We start from the raw sequence: 16073 nt of genomic DNA, 5'->3' as shown, positions 1-16073 counted from the left end.
GCTGTGGGACTTCGCCCCCTTCAGAGGTAGCCCTGCCTGGGTCTGGCCCCGCGGGGTGGCTGGCCTCTCAACAGTTTGGAAAGTGGCACAGGAATCTCAGTATTCTTCTGTTTATTTTTCTGCCAATGGGCCATGTGTGCACCATTTCATTTATGAGAAAACATAGCAGGTAGCTTTTAGGTGGACTCAGGTTCTAAATGGCTGGAAGATGTGTAGAGGAGACCCAGACCCATCTAGGTGTTGAGTCCCTCCCAAGTGGGCTGAGGATGTTCAAGTCTGCAGGTTGGAGTTGAGGAGGAGGAGGGCCCAGAGGCTAAAATATTAGTGCTAAGGACACCTGGATTCATCTGCTGACTTCTCATGGGGGCTCGAGCAAAGGTTATTAGTTTTAGCACTCTAATCTTTGGGCCATCCATCCCATTCAAAGGTGAGCCTGTCTCTCACTGCTGAGCACAGAAAGTTTCTGGATTGTCTAATTGCATGAGTCCATTAACTTCTGTAAATGTTATGGTGTGAAGTGGGTACCACCAAGGGCTCTGTAGGCCTCTGTTCCTCACTCAGACCTGTGACAGCCCATTGCTTCTTCTCAGAGGTGAGGATGAGCTGGGTTATGTGGTGATAGATACTGTACAGGTACCCACCATACACAGACCTGCTTTGTAAATGACAAGCAATTTGCAAGGCTGAGACCCTTCCACATCAAGAGTGCTTCTGTCCTTCATGGTAAAACGCTTCCAGGTGCTGTGTGATTTCTCCTGATGAAGGCAATATCCCCAGCTGGGATTCTCCAGTCTTCCTTCAGCAAGCAGGATTTCTTGTTACAGAGAACTGCAGCTCTTGCCCTGTGAGGACTGACTTTAGGTTGGGCTAAGTTTGGAGTTGCCAATCTTTCTTTTGAGGCCTGGCTCATAGAGGAGACGGAGCTTTCTCACATTACAGACAACGTGTCCTGGTTAATTACAGTCATGTAAAGATGAGGTTGTACCTTGGGACTTGGTTTAATTAAAAAACGGTTCTGGGAAGTTTAATAAATGTCTGATATGTTCTATCTGTCTGCCGAGTGCTAACGCTGCAGTTCTCTTCAGGTGCTTTCCCAACTTCTGTCAAAAAGAGCCACCTGAGCTTAACATCTGCACTAATGAAAGAGGAGGACAGATTGTCATTCTCTGTCCAGCCAGGCTAGTGTCTGGCAGCTCACTTTTCGCAGTTTGGGCTTGTGTCTGGACTTTGGGAAAAGGTTTGTGCGGGTAGTAGTGTCAGAGAAAAACTTGCAGTGCAGAATCTAAGGCTTTCCCTGTGTAATGGAAAAATCACGATCATGCATATGAAATGTGGACTTAAAGGAACTTTGTGTGGGTGGTCTTGTTTCAATTCTTTCTGCCCCCCTCCCTTTCCCTTCCCACTCACGTATGCTGAAGTCTGTCATCTGTTTAACTTGAGCTTTTCTAATAATCATAGATAATGTACAACAAAAACAATAATAAAGCGCCTGCATATACAATCTCTCTGAGCTGTAGAAGCCACAAGATCTCCTAGACATGCTTTTTGTTAGTACTGGCTTGTGAGAGACCTAGCGCTCCATGATGCCCATCTGTTAGCAGCATGTTTAAATGTGATTAACATGAAAGTTGCAAGAATTGCAATAGCTTTTGCTAGTCTACAACAGAATCTGTCACTGTTAATCTCTTGCAGTATTAAAAGCTTAATATAGTAAATCTAATGTTATGAAAAGCTGTAGCTTTGCTTTTGTTATCATCACCTTAGTGCATTATTAAACTAATATTTCCTTTTCCTCTGTAGTTCACAAGCATGGTAGATGCTGTGTAAATACCATTCACCTGCAGAAGAATATTTAAATGATCATATAATTATGAAGTGTGTCAAGAAAATGATGCTCCAGCATAAAAGGATTTGGGGGAACATTATGTTTGACTGGGATTTCTGAGGGGATGTGGCCTCCCTAGAGCAGGGTGTATTAGGAGCCAACCCTTTCCCAAAATGCTAGTAGAGGCTGGGGAAGTCACAAGCACTTTCTTGCCATGGTAGTTCTTTGCTGTGCCTGGGTAGACATTAGAAATCATTTTGGCTTACACACCCATGACAGTAGACCTACCTTGTTAGTAGTGCTGATGGCATTTAATCCAAACTGCTGTGTCTTTAAAAGAGATCGTGGGCAGGATAAGCAGTGTTATGGCACAAGCAAGGACTGCCTGCTGGAGCCAGCTGACACTATGGGAAACAAATAAGGGGAGGACCCAGGGAAGGCAAATTGCTTTCTTCATATAGCTGCTTGTGTTGGAAAGGATCAAAGAAACCATAATGAGTCAGTATCTTTCTTTTTCTTTAAAGAAAATTTCAGGAGATTGATTCAATTAAATAGTAGTTTACTCAAGATCTGCAGGTGGCTTGTAAAGTGTAATTAGATCCCCCTTACCTTTTAAACCCAGATCTACAGCTTTGTTCATTGTAGTGGAGGTGGAGATCCCCATTCTTAGATTTACAGTGGGAGATTGGTAGAGGAGAGGGCTTGTTAGAAAGCTTCTTGGTTTGTGGCATGATTACAAGGTGCTTTTGTTTCCAGCAGGGACAGCAATAGTGCTTTGGTCCAGACATTTCAAAACTGCCTTTAATGCGTGCTTGTAAGCTCATCAGGCACTGTAGGACAAATTGAGACCTGCCTTTCACTGAAACACCCCCTCGCTCCATCACTCACAGCATCTTCACAGCAGCCAAGCAGCTCGTGCATATCCAGTCATTGCAAAGAGTCAAAATCAGATAGGATAGTGCTGTCAAAGAGACAGACACAGAGATCAAACTGGACTCTATGGGATTTTCTAGTTCTTTTGTGTACCTCTCTATAATCCAGTCTTTGAAGCATTTAAGAGCTCGAGGTGCCATTATTAAAAGCTTCAAAGATCATACTTTTTCATTTATCCTCCAAGAGGATAGGCACCAATTCCACTGCTCTGAGCCATTAGGTAGACTTGCAGAGAAGACAGACCCCACTTGCCTTTAGCAGGCCATCAGTCAGACCGCACACAGTAAAGGGGCTTTTTCCCTTTTGTGGTAACATTGTTGAAGTGATGAACAGTTAATTTTTGGTCCTCAAGGGGTGCTGTGGCACACCCTGCACCTGCGGGTTTCAGTATTGATCCTGCCCTGTCATACTGTGAATTGGATAGTGAAGATCAGTATCCTCCATCCATCCTCAGTGGGAGGGTCATGTACCAAAGGCTTCAAGTAGTGAGCTGAGGGGCACACAGCATGTTATCAAATTGGGACCCTGCTTTGCTCTGCTCCATCTCCTCAGCTCTTTGGCAGTCAGAGACTGTTAGCTCACACTCTTCAAGAAATCCTAAGAGCTTCTAGGATGGTATTTCAAAGCTTTGCAAAGCTGCGTGTGATAGCATAAAACCTGTTTACAGGAGTCCTCATGGATCAACTCCATCCTGTACTCATGTTGCAGGGGTATCCCTGGAAAAGGGCATTTTTCCATGATTTGGGAGAATCTTGGAGATGAGGGAGTATGGGGAGGGAGGATTCAGCTGCACCTTGAATGCCTTGCTGATAACTTATGTTCTCAGCTCACTTTTTAGCTGTTGAAATGTGGAGGAAAGAGGATTCAGTAAGCAATTCTCTGTGTGTGTGTCTTCAATGACTGCCTGCTTAGGCAAAGCAAGCATGATTCAGCTACTAGTTAGTGCTGATGTACAGAATTGGCAAGCACTGAACACTCCTGCTACTGGATCTGCCCCAGTTGCTTGATGTGCAGCGATGAATGGATGAACATTCACCAATGCTGTTGCACAAACAAATAAGTTAATAAAAAGCAGCTGATTGTGTCGTTGTACATTGTAGAAACTCCAAAGCAGCACTGAGATTATTTAAAAACAGATGTTCTTATCTGGAAACTCTTAGAAACATAGAGTGGTAAGTTTTTTTGGGAAAAAAAACCTAACAAGATACACACAAACCAAACTCTCTACCATGTCCTTAAATGATTTCATGGTGAGGAATTTTATAAGAGTTTTTCTTTTGAAGCCTTAGCCTGGGTCTGAGTTTGACAGTGAACTTAGCTTTGGATTGTCTCACTGATAATTGGAGCTGCACTGGCATTCTCTAGTGAGAGAATTAACTCTCGGGGAAAAGTTTTTTTTAAGGAGACGCACTGGAAAGAAAATGCTTTGTGAAAACTGGAATTATACAAACCAGCTGTCTGGCCTCATATAAATTTATACCGGCCTTTTGTACCTCCATGTAAGTGGTGTTTAACCCTTGCTATCATTACCGTGTACTGCTGAGACAGATGAACTTCCTCAGCTGATGGCCGAGTGGAGCCTGAGAACAAAGCACAGACTGACGAGATTGTAAAAGGATGCGGGGCTGTTGGCAAGGCCAACCGTTAGTTCATTATTCAGGCGGACAAAGCTTCACGCCCTCATGAATCACTTCTGGGTTTTTTTCTTTCTTTCCCTCTCTGAGGGAGCTCACTAAAAGGAGCGGGCATGTGGAGCTGGATTGTTTCCATTTATGTTTTTCTGCCCTCTGGAGGCAAAAAGCTGTCCCATTGCTTATGGCCTGAGTTATACCAAGCATGCCCCTTCTGCCCCGTGCTCCCTGCTCCCCAGGTGCTGATGTGGTGCAGGGTTGACTCCTCTGCCCATTTCCCTGGGGAGAACCTGATTTTCTTTTCAGCTGTGGAAATGAACCCAGACCACTGGCCCTGTGTCAACCCAGACTCTTTTTAAATTGTTTCTACAGCCTGAGGAGGACTCCACAGCTGTGGCCTGTGGCAGGAGATCTACATTAGCTTCCCCATTTTATCAGCTGTTAAGAAAAGTTGGGGAGCTGTGTCCATGCACCCTGCCTCCAGTAGTTGTGAAAATGCCTGAGGATGACAGGCCATTTGGGATGTTGTATTCAGCCTTGCTGCTGCTGGAGGGGGGATGAAGGGCCTCCGTGGAGGTGTTCCAGGGCCATGGAAACAACCACATGGCAATGTTGGTGTTCCTGCTGTAACAGTGGTGGGAGCAGCCCAGGGTCTCCCCCATTGCAGGCCTAGGCTGCTGCAGGCTGAGGTAGCACAGGGGGATGGCTTAGGGGGGATAAAGAGTATTCTTTCTACCATGAGCCTCATGGCAATCCTCAAATACTCAGGAAAATAGTTTTGATCAGAAAAGTCATGGCTGGTACCAGATGGTCCAGGCAAAGTGTAAGAAGTACTGTAGTAAAAGTAGTAACAACTGCCCACACATGAAGCTTTATGCTAGAGAAGGAAGGCTTGGTTTTGACAGATCCCTTGAAGCATGAGTTTCTTACATGTTGTTTTTTCACTCTGTATGTTATTGTACATGCTACTATTAATTGTGTGGGGAGGTGGTGTTTTTTTTGGTTTGGTGTTTTTTTTTTTTTTTTAATTCTTCCTAAACTCTTGGCCTGAGTGATGAAATGTCTCCAGCAGCTCTGCAATTACCTGTACATTGCCTGGGAACTGTCTGGAACTGGTTTAGTTTCTCTGAATGCCCACTTGTTCTTGCATTACAAAGCTGGATGATTAAAGAATCCTGGAGTTCTTTCTCTGTGCTATTCATTACTTTGTGTACCTCGTTCATGTACCCTTATATCTAAATTAAACACATCAGACCTCTTCAGTCTCTTTCTGTCTGTAGATCTTTTCATGCCACTAATTATTTTTATAAGCTCTTTCTGGAACTTTTATTTCTCTGTATCGTTCACCGCTCAAAGGAGGCTCCAGACAGGAGTGTCCTTATGTGTATGTGTTCTGGGAGCTCCTTTCTCCTCACTTTCTCTCTCTGTCTTCCCCGTTTCTCCAGGCTCAGTGCTGCAGCCTTTCCTCACTGTGCCATCTAATCCCGATGACTTTAAGCCATTGTAAGTGAAGACTACAGATTCCTTCATTTATATGTGTTAATCTGATAAGTGACTAAAGCTACAGGCCTGAGCATCTTGGTTAGCTGCCATATTCATTTGCTAATTGTTAACACAGTTAAAAGACTTTTTCTTTATTAAAAAACAAAGTATGGTCTTTAAAAAACAGTGTTTTGCAAGAAGAGAAGGCTGTGTTTGTTTTGAAAGGAAGATTTATTGGGATGATATAATCCAACTTGTGCTATCTCCTCACCTGTTTTTCCTCAGGGAGACCATCAATCTTTATTAACATTTCTAAATCAAAAGATAAAAATGATAGACAAATTCCAAAATGGGATGAAAATACTAACAAGACCTAAAAGAGAAATCTCTTCCTTTTAATACCTGCTGAAATTGAATTAAAAGCGGAGCTGGTTCACTATAAATACATGGGATCTGAGAGTGGTTTTGTGGCTTCAGTCCTTTGTAACAGGAGATTGGACAGAAAGAACAGTGGTGCATGGGTCCCATCTGGAAGGATTTATCATCTGAACTCCTAATGCTGGGCTTGCTTTTTATTTTTCCGTCTGATAGTTCCCAACCTTTTTTGCAGTCACATGCCTCATGTGAAACAGCTTTGAGTGGGTCATGGGCCTGGCTGGGTCTAGTTTCTCGCCTCGCTTTACCATTTCCTTCCTTGAGCTGCCTCTAGCACAGCTGATCCTTTTCTTGCCCTTCAGGCTGTCCCTGCCTCCAGCTTTGGCAGTGCTGGCTCCACCACAACGTTAATACGCCTGGCTAGGTGCTGATTCTGTGTCCGAAGTTGCATGTTTGTGCTGCAGTCCCCAAACTAGCATAGGTTTGGCAGAGCTTAATTTTTTAGTCCCTTCATTTGTGCCATGCCTGCATCTGACCTGTGAGGCCCCCTCACTGCTGGGGGGACCACTGGATTCAACGAGAGTAGGACATATCACATGGAAAAAGATGGATACGTAGTTGGTGAGTAGCCTTCATTTTTCTTACAAAAATGGGCTGATGGAAAAGCTGCCCAGTGTGCTTTGAGGGGGGGGAGAAGAAGAGACCTTGAAATGCATTCAAAGAAAGAAGAAGCTTGTTAAGTGCTTGGAGGATGAAGGTTTCAGAGAGAAGTTGTTATGCAGGCCCCCAGCTAGTATTGGAGGGACATTTGCTGAAGAAGCAACAGTTTGGCCTATAGTGTTGGAGTTTGCTCTTATTTCAGGAGAACACTTAAGCAGAAGTCATACAAAGATGTTTAATAGCCCTTCTGTGGCCACCTGAGATCTCTCTTCCCTTCAAACATAATATGAGATACCTGTCCTGTGCAGGCAGAAAAATACTTCCTCCATAAATTAGGAAGAAAATTAGTGAGGAAAAAAGTTGTTTTCAGTAGACCATGCACTAGTGCCTCTTTCAGACAGAAAAGTGGCAAATCAGGCTGAAAAAAAAAGGTTGTTTTCAAAATTCTCCTTCCATTTACTTTCTCCACCCTCACAAAAAATAGCCTTGTGACCCCAGCAAGACAAATATCTGGGGAGCTGGGGAAGCATGCGGCTTGTCAGACTGTGGTCTTTAACACAGTTTGAGCATGGTAACCTTAGCTGTAATTTCTAACATGCATGTTAAATATGTATCCATCCATATAGTTAAATTGTATTATCTTCAGTTATTAGATTTATTCACCCATTTCAATTCTCTTTCAAGATTCTTTGCAGCCATTTGTATTTCATTGTATATGGAAAGAAAGGGCAAAACCTACGCTTTTTTTCATTTGCAGATAAAGGGTACTACTGTGATCCAGTGATTGATTTTCTTGCTTGACTCACTAACCATGAATTAGTCCACAGCTCTTCAGCACTGAACTACAGTGGGTCAGGGTTGAAACTGTGGGCTATGTTAGTGAATCAGAGCAAGAAAACACATTTTCTGATTTGTTTTTCCTTTTTGATCTAATGTAGTATATTGCATGTGTTGGAACTAAACAGAATGAGCTTTGTAACCTCTAGTGTACAGCATCAATTTCTTTTGCAAATAGGCTTTGATTAACAAGGTATAGTTGCTGTTCACGTTTGGTCACTGAAAACAGGTATTTTTTAAAATGCCTAATAAATACAAATGTCTGGTAGTACTTATTTTTAGTACTGGTTTTTAATACAAAAACTAAAAAATGAATACTCATAAAGCAAATAAGACATTGGGAGCCCTGGAAGACCCAACCTGTGTGTGACAGGGACAGCACATCCTGAATTTGTGCTGTGTAATGGAACTGTTTACAGAGCAGAACTGCCATATATAAATAAAGCAGATGAACCTGGGTCGTATCTTTCCTATAGAAACAATTGTTGTGGCTGGTTTGAGAGTAACCTCCTCCAAGGTAGTCAGGGAGGTAATTTCTTCCCAGTTTGATTCTTCTGAACACCTCTTTGCATTCATGACCACACAAAAGATAATGTTTGGGAGCAAATGAAAAACACACATAGCCAAGTGGTTTAGGCTTGATGTTACTTCCTTTGCCATGTCTTTCTGGCAAAAGCCTTAACCCTGGTTATTGGTTTCTCTGTTTGTGAAAGCATATGAGAAATCAGCTGGTTTTAGCAATAGAAATTTTGTCTCAGAGATGTTCAATAATACTGAATTCTGGTCCAACACCAGGAGATAGGTTGTTTTTTTCTCTGGAGAGTTGTAAAATATTCTTGTTCTTTGTGTGTGGATGTTCATCACAGGGTGGCGGATGAGGGAGGCTGCATCCTGGTTCAGGCTTTGCTGCTGTGGATTCTCTTGCCCGTGCAAAGCTGCAATGAAATTGAGGGGTCCTAAGGTGAGGAATGGGGCAAAGCACAGCAATTTGGATTAGTCTGTTCTTCTCTAGGCTTTTTGCTCTGGAAGTGCATGACCTCCAATGCATATGGATCATTGTGAACATGCTGAGTGGATATATAAAATGTCTTAGAGGAAAGAAACAACTTTAAATGAAGCGTTCAAAGGCAAACAAGAGAAAGAGAAGGAGATTGGAATACACACAGAAGTCTCAGAGAGGGCAGGTGCCTTATTTTAAACAGGAGATGTATATTTTACAGAGGCAGTCTTGGCTGATCTTTTCTTTCACTCAAATCTTAACAGATTGTTGGTCTTTACACGGCACTACTTAAGGTTTAATTAGGTTCCCATGTTAGTCCCTGGGTCTGAAGGGAAAGGAAAGGGGTATTCAAAACTCCAAAGGATATGATTAGAAATTGAACTAGTCTGAGGAAGGAATAAAATCTGCCTTTCCCTCTTTGTCTCTCTCTGGAATACAACGGCTGGTGGGGGGAAATTTACTTCTTATGATTGAGTGACCTGATTTCGTCTCCCACATGCACAACACAGCCTCTTGTAAGAAAACGACTAGTCTTAAATTCATACATAATTGCACAGCAGGGAGACTGAGTTTAAAAATGCAGATTTCTGGGTATTAAGCAGCAGAAATCTGTTTTGAACCCTTGAACTTCCTTTATTGTTTAAATGGCCACCTACAGAACCCCTCTGCAGAGAGCCACAGAAACACAGTAGCTTCTTTTATATGGAAAAAGTATCTTCCCCCACCCCTCTTCTTCTCCCCTCCATTCTGACATGAATGTATACTCTATCATTATAACAGAGGACGCTAATTATGGAACTTGCCTATGTATGTCTAGGCTATACAGTATCGGTCAATGAGGGTATATTCTGCTAATCAGTGGTACTGAGCTTGGGAACAGTGTTATCTTTCTTTTCTTGAGAAACTGGGCTACTTGTTTCATTTTACTTATTGAGTCTTACGAGCTCAGTTACTACATACAAGCCTCCTCCTCTCTCTATCAAAGGGGCTAATTTTACCCTCAGACATTCAAAATCACAAGCTTTTGCTACAATTTCAGCAACTGAAGAAAACAGAATATGCACACCCTGCTGTTGCTGTTCTCTATATTAATTATATTAAGTGCTATAAATGTAAATTTGTGATGTGAATATGGTTTTATAGAGACTGTGTTTATATTTTTTCTTAATGTAAAGGGCAGTGTTTGACAAATGTGCTGTGGGGAACCCATGTGAGTATCAGCAAGAAAATTAAAACAGTGCAGGATACTTTATTTCATAAAAATGACTTCCTAAACCTTCAGTTTTACAATTTTGCTTTTTTCATGTTAAAAACAAAACAAACAACTAAGCTCAAACAAATCACGTTAACTGTAAGTGCGTGGAATGGATGATTTGGAGATAAAAATGCTTTAGTCCTTGTAGACTTGGCTTAGCATATACATGTGCTGCAAAATTACCTTCTTTTACTCCACTTAAAGTAAAATGAAAAATACCTACATTGGGAGCATTAACTCTTTCACAGTTGTGTTCTTGTCCCCATGTTGATGCAGAACTGGATAATGTGAGGTTCTAGCCCTGCTGGGGATTTCCTTGAGTGCCTTTTGAAACATTTTGGGACATACTGCAGGGAGAAAGTGTCTGCCCTGACTTGGGCATGGAGGCAAACGTGTTGTTAGTGATGTTAACGTGGCAACTTGCTGCAGTATGCAGCTAGGAATTGCTTGTTTAGAGCCTGAATGGCCTGCACTCCTTTATGAGACCACATGTCCCATGGCAGAATAGCCACCAACTGGCAGTCAATCACCAGTGTGTGTGGATTTCTCATTTTGATGACAGGAGACATGTGAGAGGGCCTTTCAGAAGGAGGTGTTTGCCCGCAAAGGGTAACTTTGCTTGGGAGATTGTTAGGCTGCATGCAGCAGTGATGAGGGAGTGAGGATAATGTCTGCAAATTTTCTTAGCTGAGAAAGGCTGATGGCCAGTTTTGGAATATGGTAACAAGCATGGGGAGTAGGGCTGCATCTTTGTGCAGGCCTAAAGCCAGGCTAGGTCTTGAACTGAGCCTCTGTGCGGTTTGGAAGTTCTGCAGCAGCCTTTCAGCACAAGGTCATATATGTTTGGTGTGGATTGCCATCATTTTCTGGAAGCTGGCCCATTTGGATGGCATTTCTTCTTAAAGACTAGCATGGTTATGGTTTTGTATTGGACTGCTGAGAAAATTGTGCTAACTTTCCTCCTTTGTGTACTGTGTACATGGCTAAGGTCATCAAGCTTAGGAGTGAGAACATCAGATAGATTGGTTCTGCACTACCTCCCAGTACCTTATGACCTCCTCCAAGCTTGGTAAAGGGACCATGTTTAATTTATTTTTATCCCTGCTAGATGTGGAATTTCTAGCTACAAATATATTTGCTTTTGGAGGAAGCCTGAATACCCTAGCTTTGGAAACTGTGGTTTGAGAGCACTCTGATTTCTGCCAAGCTTGGAGCAGACTGGTACTTATCTTACATTGAGCCCCCACGCTTGACTTCTGCCTGTTGCTTCCTAGCAGCCGGGCCTGTATTTCATGCATATTTCAGTAGCATCCTGTGACCGACCATATGTACTAGAAGCAGTTGGGTCTGGTGGAAGGGAATTGCTGCGATGCAGCTGGGGTTATGCCACCTAACAGGAGAATTCTAATGAGAGGCAGGTCTGCTCAGTGGCAGACCAGAGCCAAGGGCTGGGACACCTCTCCCAACAAGTGACGTAGTGTCTGGGATGCATCCCATTTTCCATGACATGACTCAGGGGTTTTCCACTTTCTGGAAAGGAAGATGCTTGAGAGGTCTGCTGTTGTTGGACAGGCATAGCAAACCAGTATGGCTGCTCCACAACCTGTGGCAGAGTCCCAAAGATTTCTGTGCCTGTGGTGTGACCTCTCCTTGGGTTTTTTTGTATGTTTGTTTTCTTTTGCAAGCAGAGAAGCAGTTTTGTACTCAAAACACTGAAGCATTAAGAGAGGTTGCTTTGCAGAAAAAAAAAAAAAGCCTACTGCTTGCCTCATCTGCATTGAAATTACAATTTGATTGTTTTCTGACCCTTTGTCACTGCATGATGTGGGGAAAAAGTGGGTAGCCTAGGAATAGGTTGTGGCCTCAGAAAGATGAGAATGAGTGAAACATTGAAGGCAAGGGTACTCTGTAAGGCCTTCATTGTGTTTAAGTGAAAGCTGTGCATGAAAGAAATGCAGTGTGCCATGCACGCTGTGCTAAGTCTGCAAATGAAGCTAAAGCATTTTGTCCTCATCTAATTCGTTACAATGTTGTTGTACCTGAATGCATTTAACAGCTATTTTATTAATCTTTTTAGTTTTGTTCTAGCATAGGCTGTACTGTTCAAGAGCTGCTGTTAGTAGCTGTTTGGAAAAACACTGAAGGAAGGGGACCTTGTGAAATGGTAGATGAGCTGTTGCCCTTGGTTCATAGCTTGCTGACAGTGTGGGCAGTGTTGTCAACTTCTGTGATTTTTATGGACCATCTTAGACTGCCAAAAACTAGAGTCATATGTTCATTTGAGCATCAGCTCTGTTTAAAAAGAAGCAAGTTAGTATCTTGTCTGGTTGTAAACATTAGTATTTTGAACTCTAGAGGTTCACAGCCCTGAAGGTAAATGAAAAGCACTAAACTACCATTAAAAAACCATCACACACAGCCCTGATACTTCTACTTGATATGTATGCAGACTGTTTTAGGAGCCAGGGCATTTGACTACTGATCTTTGAATATTTGGACTTGGCAATAATGGACAGAAATTAGCATACAGTCTCCCTTTTAACGTGAATTTACTTGGAACTGATCTCAGCACCTTAAAATAATCCAAAACATAAATAAATGGTGGGTTTTCTATCTAGAGGACTTCCTGATAGGCGCATTGCTATGTTTTCTGTAAGTGCAATAAAGAGGCAGTTTTCCATCCTTCTCAGAGGACTTTTCCTGCTGCATTCACTGTGTACTTCCATAGTTTTTCTTCTCTATTTTTACAGAAGAGATCTTGTTAGAATTTGCTGTTTAATCTGGAAGTGGTAGAGATACCTGGAAGTGATAGTAACTTATATTTTTGCAAAGAAAGTGAAAAATTACAGAAGAATAACAGTTAAAATTGGTTGAATCGAGATATTTTTCTTTCAAAATTGACCAGTGCATATGACAGAGCTTAGATATTTTTCTTGTGACATTCCTTCTGCTAACTCATTTCTAAATGAGAGGAATCTGGATAAATGCTAAGGAGCCACCATCTTTTTTTTTTTTTTTTTTTTCCTCCAAAGCACTCTTCTTTAAAGCATGTAAACTCTTAGGCTACTGAATAGACTTACTTAAAACCACTCTTTGTTTTATGATTCTGAGGTTGAATATTTTATGACCAGCATTTCATATCATGCATACCATCTATCTGGAAATAATGTGATAAAGGAAGTGAGGAATACTGTCTGGTTTTGATAGATATAAATATACTTCTAGAAAACACAACTCTTAATGTTTAGGTCTCCATCTGAATGTATTTTAATAAGGGAGTTGGATCAGCAGCACCACCAGTACCATTGTCCATGTACAGACTGAGTAATACAACAAATGCTTTAAGGATTAGACCTGTAAATAGATATGTTTGGGTATGTCCTTAAATCTGTTTTTCTATAAACGATTTCCTTTGATCTAATGAATCTTGAGGCTTGTGGGCTTGGCTTCAGGCTTTAAAATATAAAAGGCTTTTAGCACAGTGATTGATAGCAGAAGAACAATAGCTGCTTTGGATTCAGTTAGAGCCCTCTGCTTCTTAGCATTAATAACATTAACTTTATTCTACTTTTCTGATGTGTTGCTTTTTTTTGTCCCCAGCAGAACTGCAGTTATTAAAACAAAGTCAGTTTTGCCCACCATCTCAAGTTTAGGCTATGTCTTCCCTTCCTAATCTGGGATTTCTGTGATTTTAGTCATTCTGTTCCACCCCCTGATTCAACTCAACTATGGCAGGCCTTGGCTCCAAGCATTGCCAGCCATGTCTTCCCATGCATATCACATCTCATGATGGAAATTCCTTACTGGGTGGGGTTTGCTTGTAATGGTAGGGCCTTAAGTGTTGTAGAGTCTGACTGAAGCCATTAAAAGCAGTAGCAGGAAGCCTGCTGATTTCAAGAGGCACTGGATCAGGATGGCAATGGAAGGAGGAAACATGAGGAGATGTGAGGAAGGAAAAGGGAACTGGTGCAGAATCAGGAAAAAAAGTGGTACTTCTAAGTGGTCAGCATGTCTGTTTTGTTTTTCATTCGTTTAAGAGGATGGATGCCTGGCTGGCCACACTGCATAGGATGTGTGGGTTTATCTGCCATTAGGTACACTCCGCTGCTCTTTCCAATGCCCATTTTTTTCACTTTCATTGCAACGTGCACTTGAAAAGCCGTAAATGAGTTTAAAAATGATCTACTCCGATGTGTCAGGCGTTCACTGGAATGTCAGCAATATTTTGTCTGCACTTAAATTTTTGTCATGATTATCACTTTCATTGGCAATTTAGTTTTTATAGCCCCCATGTCAGCAGGAGAGTCCTTTAGTTGCCAGTCAGAGGGATGCTCCGGGTAACTCTGGGATATGACTGTATTTGTCTTGGGTTTGAAGTGAGCAGTTCCAGTGTCCGGGCCCTGAGGGCATCCCCAGCCCTGCCTGTCCCTGCCCAGCCCCCCATGTCTCCCCCTACCCTGCCTGTGACCCAGGACCCCACGTCAGCCCCCCAGGGTCATCAGCTCCTGCCCCAGTGACACCGCAGCAGGGCCGGTCTCCAGCTCCCCACAGCCCTGCCCTGCCCAGTCATGGGTCCTGCCGAGCTGGGCCCACCCGCAGGCCCACGTCCCAGCCTGGCTTTGACCTGTCCCCATCCCCAGGAGGGTGTCCAGGGCTGGGGCTGCCCCATGCCTATGGCCGCCTGGCTCAGGGGGGTCTCTCTGCTGGCACTGATCTCCCCTTCCATCATGTTCAGGAGCACAGACTTGGCACTATTAAAATTTGGGGTTGTTCTTACCGGACCCTGCAAGAGGAGAAGGCAGTATGCTGGTTCTTGCTGCAAAAGCAGGGGCTCTGGTTTTTTTTTTTCCTCCTTTCCCAAACTGCTAACTGGGATTGTTTATATTTTACAATATTATTACTCCTGTTATGAGCTGCCTAAGGCAGCCACATCAAAGTACTGCAGAGCGTGCATGGTGCCAGCTCAAATAATAGCAACAAACGCTGGTCTCCCAAACCTTGGTTTGATTTCATTGTTTAAGTAGGAAATGAGTTGGTGTGATCCTTCCATCTGTGAGAGTCTTTGACTAGAGATCATTGTTCTGGCACTCAAATCTTTATTTTAATTAGAAAAAAAGGAAATACTTTGAGCTGATGCTTAGATAAAAGCTGTGAATGGTATTTATCATTCTCTTAAGGAGTTTTCCTTTCTTTTTATTTAAGACCTCACAGCAAAATCCCCCTTTCAGTTTAATTTTTAATTTTTTTTGGCATCTCCCACTCTCTCTGAGGTGGCTGAAGTGGTGGCACTGTTGTCTTGGTTCCCACCAGGTGCCCTGCCTGATGTCCTGGCCTCACTGGCATCCACGGGGGTTTTGCCATTGATTTCGGCGAGGATGCCATTTTGGCCATTGTCCACACAGAAGGATTTAAGGAGCAGTCCCACAAGGGCCATTGTTACCATTGGGTAGCGTGGGCCTCTGGTACTGGGCTTTGGATGTGGTGGGGGTGGAGCTGCCAATTGAGGTCATCTTCTCTGTCCCTGGGCTCCTGGAGCCGCCACAAGCCACAGGGCTGGGAGGAAAGGCTTCAGTACACAGTGTCTCGATGTATGTATCAGAACTGAAGTCATTTGCTTAGTGCTCACAATGGCAGGAAGTACCGTATTAGGTCCTGACAATGCGTAAGCACACTGGTTTTTGAAGTATAGGTTTTGAAGTGAAAAAATGACTTAATTCTGAATGAAGGCTGTTTGTGTTTCAGCCTGGTTGCCACCACTGTCCAAAGTGTGATTAACATGGGGGCTGTGATTTGTGGCTTTTCCTTTCCTTATTATGTTTTTTCACAGTTTTCCCTTTTGAAAAGATGGTATATGTTGTCCTACATCTTAGCAGCTAGCAGCAGCCTTTAAAATGTGCGTAAATGAAAAGGATTAACTTCCACTGCAGTATTTGATACCTTCCTTCCAGAAACCCAGCTAGTTCCTAGCAGGAATCTGACTCAGCACAAGTAGTCCCAAGACAGGGCAAGTTGAGTGCATGTTAAAATTGTGCATTCGATTGTTCATTTTTAGAAACCTGCGTTTCCATGGGCAAA

General features: G+C 42.8%; 1 protein-coding gene across 2 annotated transcripts in view; it reads left to right on the top strand.

Moving 5' to 3' along the window:
• NHS (NHS actin remodeling regulator) overlaps positions 1 to 16073 on the top strand; it is a 269188-nt gene that overhangs the window by 14502 nt on the left and 238613 nt on the right. The gene's annotated exons all lie outside the window — the stretch shown is intronic.

Source organism: Strix uralensis, chromosome 2, assembly GCF_047716275.1.
Source record: "Strix uralensis isolate ZFMK-TIS-50842 chromosome 2, bStrUra1, whole genome shotgun sequence".
Lineage (NCBI taxonomy): Eukaryota > Metazoa > Chordata > Aves > Strigiformes > Strigidae > Strix > Strix uralensis.
The sequence above is the reverse complement of the archived record's forward strand: the minus strand, read 5'-3'. Positions and strand labels throughout refer to the sequence as shown.